This window comes from Papaver somniferum, chromosome 3 (assembly GCF_003573695.1).
Source record: "Papaver somniferum cultivar HN1 chromosome 3, ASM357369v1, whole genome shotgun sequence".
In the NCBI taxonomy this organism is placed as follows: domain Eukaryota; kingdom Viridiplantae; phylum Streptophyta; class Magnoliopsida; order Ranunculales; family Papaveraceae; genus Papaver; species Papaver somniferum.
In genome coordinates this window covers 75,871,401-75,885,936 of record NC_039360.1, presented here as the reverse complement: position 1 = coordinate 75,885,936, position 14,536 = coordinate 75,871,401, and positions in this window count along the sequence as shown.

Here is a 14,536-nt window from a genome sequence, read left to right as displayed (position 1 = left end):
CCCACATGCTTCGACTCCGTGTAAAATAGATTCGGGTCACAATATTCCTAGTGGGGACATTTCTTGGTTCAGGGAAACAACTTGTTCATGTCTCTGTTTTCATTTCTGACAAAGGAAGTGATAAGGGTCCTTTGGAATGGCACGTAGAAACATTTGGACAGAAGGATGTAGGACATAAATTGGGTACCATGTGGTTTATTATTATCCCATAAAGAGAATGATCGCAACTAAAGGTAATACGATCGAACCACATTTTCCAGACCCAGATACATATATGCGTAAAACTGAAGCCAAGGAGAATGCAGAGAGAAAAGGTTCAACTATGGGAGACCCATCAACACATGACGTCACTGAAGAATGTGAGAGTTTGGCAAGGTCCGACTCTCACAAGCTGAACGATTACCATACGGCAGGACTGTCAAAAGATGCAACCATTGACAGTCTGAAATCTGCGTAGTCCTACGCACACTACTAAGGAAAGCTCGGAAATTAGACTAGTATTTCCCTTCGTGTTCATGAATAATCCAGTAATGTGGGTTACTTGCTGGTTAGGTTTAGTATTTCTTCATGTTGTTAAACAAGTATGTTAGAAGTATTAAGGATATTTTAGGTAATGTGAGTCATCAACATCGGGAGTCCTTTATATAAGTTTATCATAATCAACAACGACAACAGGTGAGCACAGAAGGAGAGGGCATGAGACATACACCTCACTACAGCATCAACAACGACCAATCCACCAACCACTCAGCTACATAATCACCAGCAATACCAAGGGATCACTTTAATGTTAAGACAAGGAAGTATCCGTCAAAATTTAGGTTATTCTTGTGGATAGTCATTGAAAAAGGTGTAACAACCTTCATACTTCGGATTTATCACCATTACACCAATAACAAACACCGGGTAGCTATATCTGTTGTGTTCTACACCAACTATGGACCAAAACACCAAAGTTAATAAATAACCAACATTGTGTTGAAATTATGCAGGTGACAAGGATCAAAACAGGACTCGAGACTCGCAGGAATATCGACGCTATCAAGGGGATATAGAACCAACGAACAAGTCGGTCAAAAGTTAATGCTTATAATTGGGAATTGGTTACAAAAATGTTTTTTTAACCCAATTGTAAAGACCAGGAATGCTACTTCCTCAAATATGTAAACCTTGACTGATCGCCTATATAAATAATTCCTCTTTTCAACAAAATAAAAATAAAAATATCCAAGTGAATAGTGAGAGACCCATTTGCCCGACACATATCCCAATGATAGAGCATATGTTCAAACTATCATTATATATATATATATATATATATATATATCTTCCTTCATGATAAATTTCGGGAGAAAACGTTGTCAACGTAGAATTATTACTTTTATAATGGTCGTAGATAAAAAAAATACATAAAGAATAACCGCTCCAGTCATATTATGACAGTTCTGCAGCCCGTAGGATCTTATGTTATGGGTTGTCGTCTAATGCCACAATGAGAGCATTTGTATGTTCAAAAAAGTACCACATTTAAGAATCTCAAAATATTTTGCGAAACATTAGTCAATTATTTTGATCCAAGTTTTTATGAAATCAAATTATAAAGATATTGATTGACTACTCCTGCAAAACAAGTAAATGCTTTTTCTGATTTATTATGCAATCTTGAATGCATTCATGCATGTGTACCGAGAGGGTGTCTTGTTTCCTTGCAAGGTCAATATAAGGGTCATTACACAAAACCAATTGTTATTTTGGAATCTTCGATACTTTGGCTGGATATGACACCTAAAAATATTAAAAAAAAAAAATCGGATCTCAAACGACATAAATATTTGCATAAATCTCCTCTGTTTGAAGACTTCAAGTATAAAATCGCTCCAGGTGAAAATTGCACCATTAATGATAATAACTAAATATATTCATAATATTCAACTTTAGTCCAAGCCAATCCTTAAATCGGTAACTCTCTTGATATCAAGAAATTTTGATTGCGAAGTTCGACATTAATTATGGGTCATATTATTATTTTACTCCAATAGAAGAAGTGATGTTATACTTGTTATTGTGTTGCACTTGTTCTTTCATGCTTACATGCTTAACGAGCGAAATTTAAGTTTTCTTTTACGTTTCAAAATTAAAAAGAAGTATAATGTAATATAATAGAACAAAAGTTTCATACTAAACTAAGGAAGGTTGTAGCCTGTAATCTTACAACTTTGGTCGAATATATGACATGGTGTATATAAATGTGACTTATATGCATAGTCTATAGATATATATTGCAAATGGCTGTAACATTCTCTACAGACAACATAAGGATAAATAAGTCCCCACAACATGATAACAACAATTTCTTGTTTGCAATATAATTTTTTTTTTTTTTTTTATAAAACCTCAAAATGATGCATTGACAAATGAGAATGACACAAAATCGGTCGTGAACAACTATCAGAAAATTATGACCATATTCAACTTAGCAACCATGCATTCGGTTATCACAAACAATAATTGTATATGAGAACATTTGTGTGCACGTGTTGCGACATTGAATGTTACTATATTCATTAATAAAAACGAATTTGATAGATAATAATTCAAAGATGATTTACAAAGTGTATGGACCTAGATTTAAAAATTTGTTTGATTGCACTTTTTAGGCTCGAAAATTCACAGAGTAGGTTCACGAACTCAAATGAGTTTCCGTGTTTAGAAACTTCAAAATTTCATTTGGTTCACAAATTCAAAGTGGTATTGGATTTCAGTAACTTTCAAAATCAATATAGGTTTCCAAACTCACAAAACTGTTTTATATCGCGAACTCAAATGCACAAGGTCTTACAAATTGTACTCACTTGTTTCAAAAAGCTTCAAGTCAAGACTCAAAATCAAAATTTCACTAGATATTTACCAGTAACTTATCTGTGATATGAATTTATTGTATATGTTCATCTACTGTAATCCTTGACTATGCTGCGATAGATAAATATATAGATAGATATGATCATCTTCAAATTGGTGTCTTCGTGTAATCTTCAATTCTTCAATCTTTAAGAGTAAGTAACTTGGAAGTTCCTAAGACTTTCATACCTATACTAATCCAAACAGAAGCCGACTTTAGTAGTCTAAATAAAAAAATAATTTTTGCATCTTAATTTGATAATAGACTTGATATACCAATGTCTATGGGTTCAACCGAGCATTTCTCTAGCAATTAGTTAACTGCACTAAGTTACAGCGCATGTGATATCACATGTATCACACACACACACGCGCGCGCGCGCACACACACACACAGATATATATATATATATATATTATAAAAAGAAGTGGTGTCCGTCTATGGGACAGATCCGACCATCCAAAATAGGTCGCGGATGGCAGGGACCGACCAATCTGTAGGTTTATCTTTAGGACAGATCTGGACGTTTATTATATCTCTTAATAAAGAGGGACGGTAAAGATAATGCGCTGGCCCGACCTAAACAAAACTAAACATGGCTGGCCTTTGTTACCGAGTTACTTATATCATAGTTAACCATTATCTATTTCCTAATTCAATTAGATTTTAGTATCAAATACTCCTCTACCCTTCGTTACCGGCTTCCATAATAAAAGACACCAACTTATTATTTTTTCAGCATGCGTTGCTCACTATAATCCGTTAAATTCTCTACCTCCCGGTTCTATGAAGTGTTAAAGGTGTCACACGTCAATGAGCCACTTCACTCTGCATTTGTATAACACGTCATTACCTTGAAACTTCTTTGCTTTTGTCACCAGACTCACCACTAACAGAGGTGACATAGTAACTTATGCATTGATTGATGACACGCCTTTGCCTCTCACGTAATAACTAATTTACGATGAAGAAAATATTAGGAAGCCCTATCTAATGTTTTGTTTATGCCAGACTCACTATTAACACAGGTTACAATAGTAACTTGATTGATGACATCACTTTGCCTCTCACGTAATAACTAATTCACGACGAAGAAAATATTAGGGAGCCACATCTAATGTTTTGTTTACGCACAGATTGCAGGTTAAGGTCTTCCATTGAGGTCTGGTATATGTCGAAATTATACAACTTAGGATGAAAACACATACAATTTTTCCTAATTAGTCATATTTTACATATAATTTCCGACAACATATATAAACAAAAAAAAAAATACAACTAACACAAATATAAGCATGAGAAACTGCAAATACAGGGGTAAATAGTATACGGATCCATCACCATATCGGAGCTGGCGTGCTATTTTTGAGATGGATCCCCAACTTATATCACAAAGTTTGGAAACTACTTCCTATATATATCATATCATGATTCAGATTAAACCAAATCTTCACCTAACCACGCCGGGGCGTAAGCCCCGGCTATCCCTAAAAGTCAGCGATGAAACCAGGATTCTATATCGGGGTAGGCTAGAAAAAATCATTATCATGAATTCCCGATTTCGTTCATCTCAATTGTGATAAAGATAAATGGAGTAAAATACTTAAAAATGCGCAAGGTAAGCGCAACGCATTGCCTTTCCCTTCGAAAAACAAAGCACTGCACGAATGTATCTATATTTACGTTAATTTTATATGTACGAGAAAGCAGGGATGGAGATAAAACTTAAAATCATAGGGTCAAATTTGTATATCAAAACTCATAAAGTTGATTTGTCTATGCGGGCGAAGGCTCCTATTTTTTTTTCGAATTTTGTAAGTTAGTTTTTAGTTTGCGAATATATTAAAATGATTAATAAATCGTAAAATTTTCTCAATTTGTGCATATAAGCATAATAAGATGCAATACTTTTTATGTTTATCCGGCTCCATGGTCATTCTGCATTTTAAGATTTTTAATTGCATATAAACAGTCAAAATTAGTTCCATGGATGATACATTTATATAGAATCCAGTTAGTTTATGAAAAATGTATTTTGGAAAATACAAACAATTGCATTAGAACAAAACAACTCTACCTTTTCGTATCATAAGTAGAAAAGTGTACGTGGATGAATCTCATCTCAAAAATATGTAATTTGAGAAACATGTAATAATAAAAATAATAAACGGTTGTAATTTGAGAATGCGTCTTCTTTTTCATCTCATGTCCTTGACCCTGAACTAATTTTTTTGAACTAAGGCACAACTTATATTACATAAAAATATTTTGTATATCATTGTTAAGTAAGGAATTAACATGTCAGGTGGATTAGACCACCATTCCCCACAAAGATGTTCTTTCTTAGTAGATTTAGATAAAGCATCAGCTACCTTATTACAACCTCTATAAACAAAAACACAAGACCAAACATAGTTAATATTACATATATTTATACATTATCTGGGTAAAGGCATACTCTGCCAAGGAGGAAGGGAAGACTGCTGCTTGACATAAGAGATGATATTCACATTATCAGTTTCAAACACAACATCAGACCAACCATTAGACCTTACCAATTCCATAACTTCTAATAATTCCCAAGCTTCTATCTGATGAATATTTATAGCTCTTCTTACTGTTGATATTCCAACCACAAGTTGTCCTGCATAGTTTCGAATTATTATTCAAATACCGGCAACTAAAGAATTATGACTGTAAGAAGCATCGATATTAATTTTCAACATATTTATAGCGGGTGGTTTCCAGGTATCATTCACAATAGATCTATTAAATGCAGGTGAGTATGATAATTGAGATGCAATATCTTATCTAAATGATGTTTTGTAAGATAAAAATTAACTTGATGGATGACAGTGGTATGATTAGGTGTAATATTACTAAATATAACTTTACATTTATGTTTCCAGATAAAATGCAAAATTCCAACTATAATATGTATGGGATGAGGGGTATTGTGAATGTTTATCTAAGAATCTCGAGACTGCCAACTTTGAACCCAAGAGAGAACTGAAGAATATTGCAGCATTGAAGTATAATGATGAGGACATAAGTATCTCTAGATAGCTTGAGTAAAAGAACAATGTAAGAACATGTGATCAACATCTTCAACAGTTAATGAATTACAGAGAATACTGTTAGAGCACTGCTCGGTCGAACTCGCATGCGTTGTTATCTCAAGCATGTTTGTCAATGTTAGTGATCAAAACTATAAAGGGAGCTTGTGGAACTTCATCGACAAAAGGTAGTTGAGCTTAGTTTTCACGGACTAGGACATAGATTGTGTAGTTGAGCTTAGTTTTCACAGCGTTCATCATTTGAAGACAAATAACTACTAAGGGGAGCTTGTGGAACTTCATCGACAAAAGGTATGTGGAGACTTGAACTCATCTATCACTTGGAAAGTCTATTTCTACTCTATCTCCTATATTGAGAATAAGTCGTATTACGATATAGTTTTCTATATACACATTTGAGATTTCGAGTTGAGTTTATCTCGCTTACATATTTCTCGAAATATGTGTTGGCAGCTGTCGCTTCGACCAAGTTCATCTTATATCATGAGAAATTTGCCGAGTAACATCTTACATGGTTTGTGAGATACAATCGTTTGGTGTAGACTTGGAATGTTTCGATAATGATTATATCAATATCTTGAAAATTGCTTTGATGCTAATAGTATGTGAAAACGGCAATTGTCATCCTCTAAGAATGTTTCAATGATTGAAATAAAAAGCTTAGAATTATGTAACCATCTTTGGATATAAGCATATAGTGTGTTCGCACATTTGTGTATAAGTCCAAAACCGGGAACCAAATGTATACATACTCGTGTGTGTACTAAATGGTTGATGGAGACTGGCTAAGTATACGTACCCGTACGCATACTGGCAGAAGTTCACGTCCGTGAATTTCTGCTGAATTTGGAAATCAAAACCAACTCAAACCAGTTACCAAAGTATGCGTACCCGTATGCATACTGGCGGAAAGTTCACGTCCGTGAATTTCTACTGAGTTTGAAAAATAAAACAAACTCAAATCTGGTTGATTAAGTACGCATACCCGTACGCATACTTAAGTGGTTGCTTTCTAAAATCGGTTGTACATGAACCTATACATTTATAAAAATAAGGAATGCAATCTTTGAAAAATGTGGCTATAATGTTCATGTATTGACTCGAGTGAATCAAACCGATTTTGCTTTAGTTGTGTTCTTGTATACTTTTATGAGAATATAACAATTGAACGACTCTTAAATAGTTTCATTTGAGTCATTTGAACTAGTTATGGTTAAGATGAATAAGGTTGATGTGAGAGTAATCATATGGATAACCTCGGTTAACTATTTGTGAACCAACATGGTGTACACGTTTAGGTACGGTTACATAAACCTAAATAAGGGTACATTTCATTTGTATGTAACAAGCTAAGTTCGATCTAACGGTTGAAAGATATTAGCTTAGTTAAATCATGTTTTTCATCTAACTATGAATATTGAATGCTTTGTTACCAAGGTAACTTGGATTGCAAACCCTGATTTGAAAACTATATAAAGGAAAACTCTAGCAACTGGGAAACCTAATCCTCACACCTCATGTGTGTTACTAGTTGCATAACTAGAGTCGATTCTCCTTTAACCTTAGGTTTCTATCGAGACCCTGTAGGTTAACGACTTCAAAGACTTCATTGGGATTGTGAAGCCAGACCCAACAATTTCTCTTGTAGTTGCGTGTTCTGATCGTGTCCGATTCTATCATATTGAGTACAATTTAAATGATTGACTCGAGATTAATTTCTCCGATAGGCAAGATAAAAAGTAATCACAAACATCTTCGTCTCATCGTTTGTGATTCCACAATATCTAATTTCGCCATCATACGATTTAGATTATTATGAGGTGATTGATAATACTAGGTTTTTCTTCGGGATTATAAGTCTGGTTTATCATTTTGTTCCTGTTCACCTTGATTTATCAAAAGATGGAACAAAAACTCTTGGGTATTTTTGTGGGAGACAAATTTATTCAATCATATAGACTTTTCTATGTGAGACAAATTTGTTTATCAAGTCTTCGACTTTGGGTTGTAGCAACTCTTGGTTGTGGGTGAGATCTACTAAGGGAATCAAGTGCGTAGTATCCTGCTGGGATCAGATACGTAAGGAGGGCAATTGTACCTTGAATCAATGTGAGATTGATTAGGGTTCAACTACAGTCCAGTCCGAAGTTAATTGGTAGTAGGCTAGTGTCTGTAGCAGCTTAATACAATGTGGTGTTCAATCTGGACTAGGTCCTGGGTTTTTCTGCATTTGCGGTTTCCTCGATAACAAAATTCCGGTGTCTGTGTTATTTATTTTCCGCATTATATTTTGTTATATAATTGAAATATCATAGGTTGTGCGTCAAGATCAATCAATTAGAATATCCAACCTTTGGTTGATTTACATTGATTGACACTTGAATATTGGTCTTTGGTACCGTTCAAGTAACTCCTCTTATATTCAATCGGGCTCGCAGATTTCTATTTGCTGATTGCGGATTGAATTAAGAGTTAGAAGATATTAAACTCTTTGATATACTTTAATCTAGATTGAGTCTGACTGTCTAGTTGATTCTCTAGAAAGTGTGTTGGAGTAAGTCCTCTCAGATTGCCAAACGAATTGTTGGGTATGGTTGTTAGACCCCCGCATTTTCAATTGGTACCAGAGCAGGAAAACACATTAAAGACCTTATAAGTCTGTGTTTGTAGCAATCTGTGTTGTAAGGACCTAAGAAGTATCTCACAAGATAACGCATATCGATATGTCTTCCACAGATTACGATTACAACCAAAAACTTGGGTTTGCCTCAAAGGATAGCTCCTTAGTAGATTGTTCCGAATCCCGAGGAAAAAAACAAGTTTTGTGAGCTCATGTGGGAATATGAAATGGAACTCACCAGATCATTAAAAAATTGTGTTGACCTTCAAGCTTCTAAAATTAAGATTCTTGAAGAAAAGAATGATCAGCTTATTGATGAATTTGAGAAATCTCTTGAAAGGGAACGTGAACTCTACATTTTCGTTGAATCTGTCTCTAACAACATCGAACAATTGGTTCAAGAAACTACTTTACAGCGTGAAAAGATTAGCACTCTTGAAGATATTGTTAGAGAAAACTCGATTAGAGAAAAACGTTTAGTCAATGCTCATTCATCAGAAATAAATAGCTATCGTGTTGAAAAAGAGAATCTAGTTTCATCTCTTAAACTTTCCCAAGAACAGTGTAACACCTTGAAAAAGGAAAACTCTGTCTTGATGATTAAGTCGTCTTCTACACCTTTTCCTGATACTCACAAGGTTTTACTCAGCGTAAAGAAAAATTCCTCCAAGGAGTTACCTATGGTGAAGCACTTGCAAAATTTACATGTGCAGGCAGAAGGTTTGGGTCAAGGAAATCATGTTTCAAATCCACGATGTTGTTCCTTCTGTGGGAAAAAGAATCACTGTGCTCTTCATTGTTTTGCCAGGAGAAAACAAATTGCTAATCTCCATAATTTGCGTTTTTCTACTGTCAATTGAGTAAATCGTCTGACGACATCTACAGTGAATCTCTTACATGCAGAAAACTGGAACTGTTATAAAAATGATCTCTCTTCTAGAAATCGTCACAGGTTACAAGTTCATCTTAATGGTATAAATTCTTGTGCCACTAATGAACACATTCCCTGTGTTTATAAGAATGAGTCTGGTAAATCTAAGTCTATGAAATGGATTTCTCTGAATCCTGACCCTCTTGAACCAATCTCAAGAGGTCTCAGATTTTGTCCTCAGAGAAATCCTTCTGACTGATATGTTAAACAGGTTGTGTCCTACTCATCTGGGATGAAAGTCAACCGAAAAACGGCAAAGAGCACAAAGGTCAAACATTCAGATGATGTTTACAACTCCTTCCTCAATCATCATAGTGGGATTACTTCTCACTCTACCACATGATTTCAGGTATTCTCATCCTTATATCTAGCTTGGGAGCTGCAAGAATGATGATTGAGAAATGCTCAAGTATGTTGTATAATATTTCTTTTTGTGTTGTTTGTGTTCTTATTGCTACCGGTCCACGAACATTTGTGTCCTCCTCTAGTGAGTTCATAGGGTTTCCACAATAAGAGTTTCATTCTCCTGTTTACAAACACATATACATATACTCTATCTTGTTTTATTCCATCCCTAACAAAAATTATATGGAGAACTCTGCAAAATCTCAAGAAATTATGCATCTTGATATGAAGGAAGACACTCAAGGACGTGAGTCGATTCAAGAGCTGGTTCTAAAGAAGATGCTCGCAAGGAAGGATCACAACTCCCGGATTGGTGATTCCGTCAAGGATTTAACTCGTTTTCAGAACGATTCTAAGGTCGAGTTTGCAAACCTCCAACTGAAAATAAACCAACTCTTAGATGGTCAATCCAGGATCCTTACAAACCAAAACATGCTGATACGGAATCAGAAAAAGCTCATCATGGACTGTGTGAAAGCTAGAAAACTTGCTCGGGTTGTTGATCGAAAAGTTGGTGTTCTAACTCACGAACATGGAGTGTCTACGATCAAGAGAGTAAAGGAAATCAGTGATACCTTCTATGATGGATTCATTGAAAGGTATGAGGTTCTCAAAGAACTTTTATTTTTTATGTCTAGTAAATCTTCTTATGAGAATTTATTTCTTGTGTTTTTAGAAGAATAATTAGGGTTTGGAATAGCCATTATTGTGAGTACACATAGCTATGTCCAACGTTTTCATCTTCATGTTTTTATATTTATTTATTTAAATTCTAAGTTTTTTGGATGATGATTGTTGCAATCTTAATCTTTATGATTTTATGTATTGAAAATTGTTATGGGATATGTTGTTTACGTCCGTGAATCTGTGACTATCCCATACTTGTTCAAAAGTTATCTCTATTATGTCGGTATGAAAGTATTGAAGATAGAATGAAATTTTGACATTACATAAGTTAAATCCTTTTATGTTATTATTTGATGGAAGAAAGAATAAAACTTTTGTTTACGAGGATTATGTCTAATGTATGTCATTGTGCAAATAGTGATGGAAAATAGAATGAATCCTTGTGTATTCCGCAGTATTGGTCGATCTCAGATCACATTTTTTTTGTGCATATACTGTGTTGCTCCGTAAGTTCTATTATGATGAACATGGCCAATTGAATTGATCACTTTTTGTGGTTAATTTAGTTGTGTATTCCAATTGAACTAACCATGGGTCTCTTGTGGTTATTTCAATTGAAATTTTGGATACAAATTCATGTCTTTCATGTGATTTGGTTATATCCAAAGAAATCCTTCTTTTCTTGTAAAAGCAAGGTCTCCTTTGTTGTTCCTTTGGGAATGACATATTATGGGGGAGAGTTCTTTTTGAACTTGTGCTTAATTGCCAAATCTTTGTGGGGAGTGCGGCTGTGGAATATTATAGGGGTCATCTTGTATCTTTATAAACTCCTTGATGAATGCATTTAGCTTCGGCTTTATGATTGCATCTAAATAAGTTGGTATGGTATTCTCTTTTGGTCATGAAGTATCTCTAAGAAAATTTCATGCGGATCCCACTAATTTTCGTACATTCGCCAATTTATATTGACAAAAAGGGGGAGAATTAATGTGTAGTTTTATACTACAAATACATATGGTTTTCGGATCATTATGTAAGGGGGAGTGGTTTTCATGTTGAGATGAAGTATTGACTAAGGGGGAGGGATACATATCACCATAGTATTGTTGTCAAAGTTGTGATACAATTGAACCTTAATGTTGTGTAATAATACTATAACACTGTATAACAATGATTGAGAGCATTTGTTTTCTCATTGTTATCGCTACGGATCTTCAATAACTATGATGCTGAGTTGAACACGTTTAGAATCATGGAGTACTTGTCAGTGACGAAGTTTTCAAATCGTGTTGAAGATGCCAAGGAGATCAAGCATTTGGATGAGAAGCTACAATTTTTATTTATTTTGTAATCCATATGTATTGATAGTTTTGTTACTAAAATTGACAAAGGAGGAGATTGTTAGAGCACTGCTCGGTCGAACTCGCATGCGTTGCTATCTCAAGCATGTTTGTCAATTTTAGTGATCAAAACTATAAGTCTTGATTTCTAGTATACTTATGACTAAGTATCGGTCTAGGATAGTTAGGAATAGTTGAGATCAATTTTAGTGATCAAAACTATAAGTCTTGATTTCTAGCCTATCTATAGATGTCTCAGACAAGGACATAGATTGTGTAGTTGAGCTTAGTTTTCACGGCGTTCATCATTTTAAGACGAAGAACTACTAAGGGAAGCTTGTGGAACTTCATCGACAAAAGGTATGTGGAGACTTGAACTCATCTATCACTTGGAAAGTCTATTTCTACTCTATCTCCTATATAGAGACATAAGTCGTATTACAATATAGTTTTCTATATACACATTTGAGATTTCGAGCTGAGTTTATCTCGCTTACATATTCCTCGAAATATGTATTGGCAAGCTTTCGCTTCGACCAAGTTCATCTTATATCATGAGAAAATTTCCGAGTAACATCTTACATGGTTTGTGTGATACAATAATTTGGTGTAGACTTGGAATGTTTCATAATGATTATTTCAATATCTTGAAAATTGCTTTGATGCTAATAGTGTGTGAAAACGTCTAATGTCATCCTCTAAGAATCTTTCAATGATTGAAATAAAGAGCTTAGAATCATGTAACCATCTTTGGATATAAGCATATAGTGTGTTCGCACATTTGTGTATAAGTCCAAAACCGGGAACCAAATGTATACATACTTGTGTGTGTGTACTAAATGGTTGATGGAGACTGGCTGGCGGAACTTCACATCCGTGAATTTCCGCTGAGTTTGGAAATCAAAACCAACTCAAACCAGTTACCAAAGTATGCGTACCCGTACACATACTGGCGGAAAGTTCACGTCCGTGAATTTCTACTGAGTTTGAAAAATAAAACAAACTCAAATCCGGTTACTTAAGTATGCATACCGGTACGCATACTTAAGTGGTTGCTTTCTAAAATTGTTTGTACATGAACCTAAACATTTATAAAAATAAGGAATGTAATCTTTGCAAACCGTGGCTATAATGTTCATGTATCGATTCGAGTGAATCAAACCGATTTTGCTTCAATTGTGTTCTTGTATACTTCTATGAGAATATAGCAATTGAACGGCTCTTTAACTAGTTTCATTTGAGTCATTTGAACTAGTTATGGTTAAGATGAATAAGGTTGATATGAGAGTAATCATATGGCTAACCTCGGTTAACTATTTGTGAACCAACATGGTGTACATGTTTAGGTACGGTTAGCTAAACCTAAATGAGGGTACATTTCATTTGTGTGTAACAAGCTAAGTTCGATCTAACGGTTGAAAGATATTAGCTTGGTTAAATCAGATTTTTCATCTAACGATGAATATTGAATACTTTGTTACCAAGGTAACTTGGATTGCAAACCCTGATTGAAAACTATATAAAGGAGAATTCTAGCAACTGGGAAACCTAATCCCCACACCTCATGTGTGTTACTAGTTGCATAACTAGAGTCGATTATCCTTTAACCTTAGGTTTCTATCCAGACCCTGTAGGTTAACGACTTCAAAGACTTCATTGGGATTGTGAAGCTAGACCCAACTATTTTTCTTGTAGTTGTGTGTTCTGATCTTTCCCGATTCTATCTTATTGATTACAATTGAAATAATTGACTCGAGATTAATTTCTCTGATAGGCAAGATAAAAAGTAATCACAAATATCTTCGTCTCATCGTTTGTGATTCCACAATATCTAGTATCGCCATCATATGATTTAGATTATTGGGAGGTGATTAATAATATTAGGCTGTTCTTCGGGAATATAAGTCTAGTTTATCAATTGTTCCTGTTCAACTTGATTTATCAAAATACGGAACAAAAACTCTTGGGAATTTCTGTGGGAGACAGATTTATTCAATCCTATAGACTTTTCTGTGTGAGACAAATTTGTTTATCAAGTTTCGACTTTGGGTCGTAGCAACTCTTGGTTGTGGGTGAGATCAACTAAGGGAATCAAGTGCGTAGTATCCTGCTGAGATCAGAGACGTAAGGAGCACAACTGTACCTTGAATCAGTATGAGATTGATTAGGGTTCAACTACAGTCCAGTCTGAAGTTAATTGGTAGTAGGCTAGTGTCTGTAGCGGATTAATACAATGTGGTGTTCAATCTGGACTAGGTCCCGGGGTTTTTATGCATTTGCGGTTTCCTCGTTAATAAAATTCTTGTGTATGTGTTATTTCTTTTCCGCATTATATTTTATTATATAATTAAAATATCACAGGTTGTGCGTTAAGATCAATCAATTAGAATGTACAAACTTTGGTTGTTGATTTACATTGATTGAGACTTGAACATTGGTATTTGGTACCGTTCAAGTAACTCCTCTTATATTCAATCGTCCTCTTATATTCAATCGGGCTCGCAAATTTCTATTTGTTGATTGCAGATTGAATTAAGAGTTACAGATACAATATTAAACTCTTTGATATACTTTACTCTAGATTGAGTCTGACTGTCTAGTTGATTCTCTAGAAAGTGTATTGGAGTAAATCCTCTC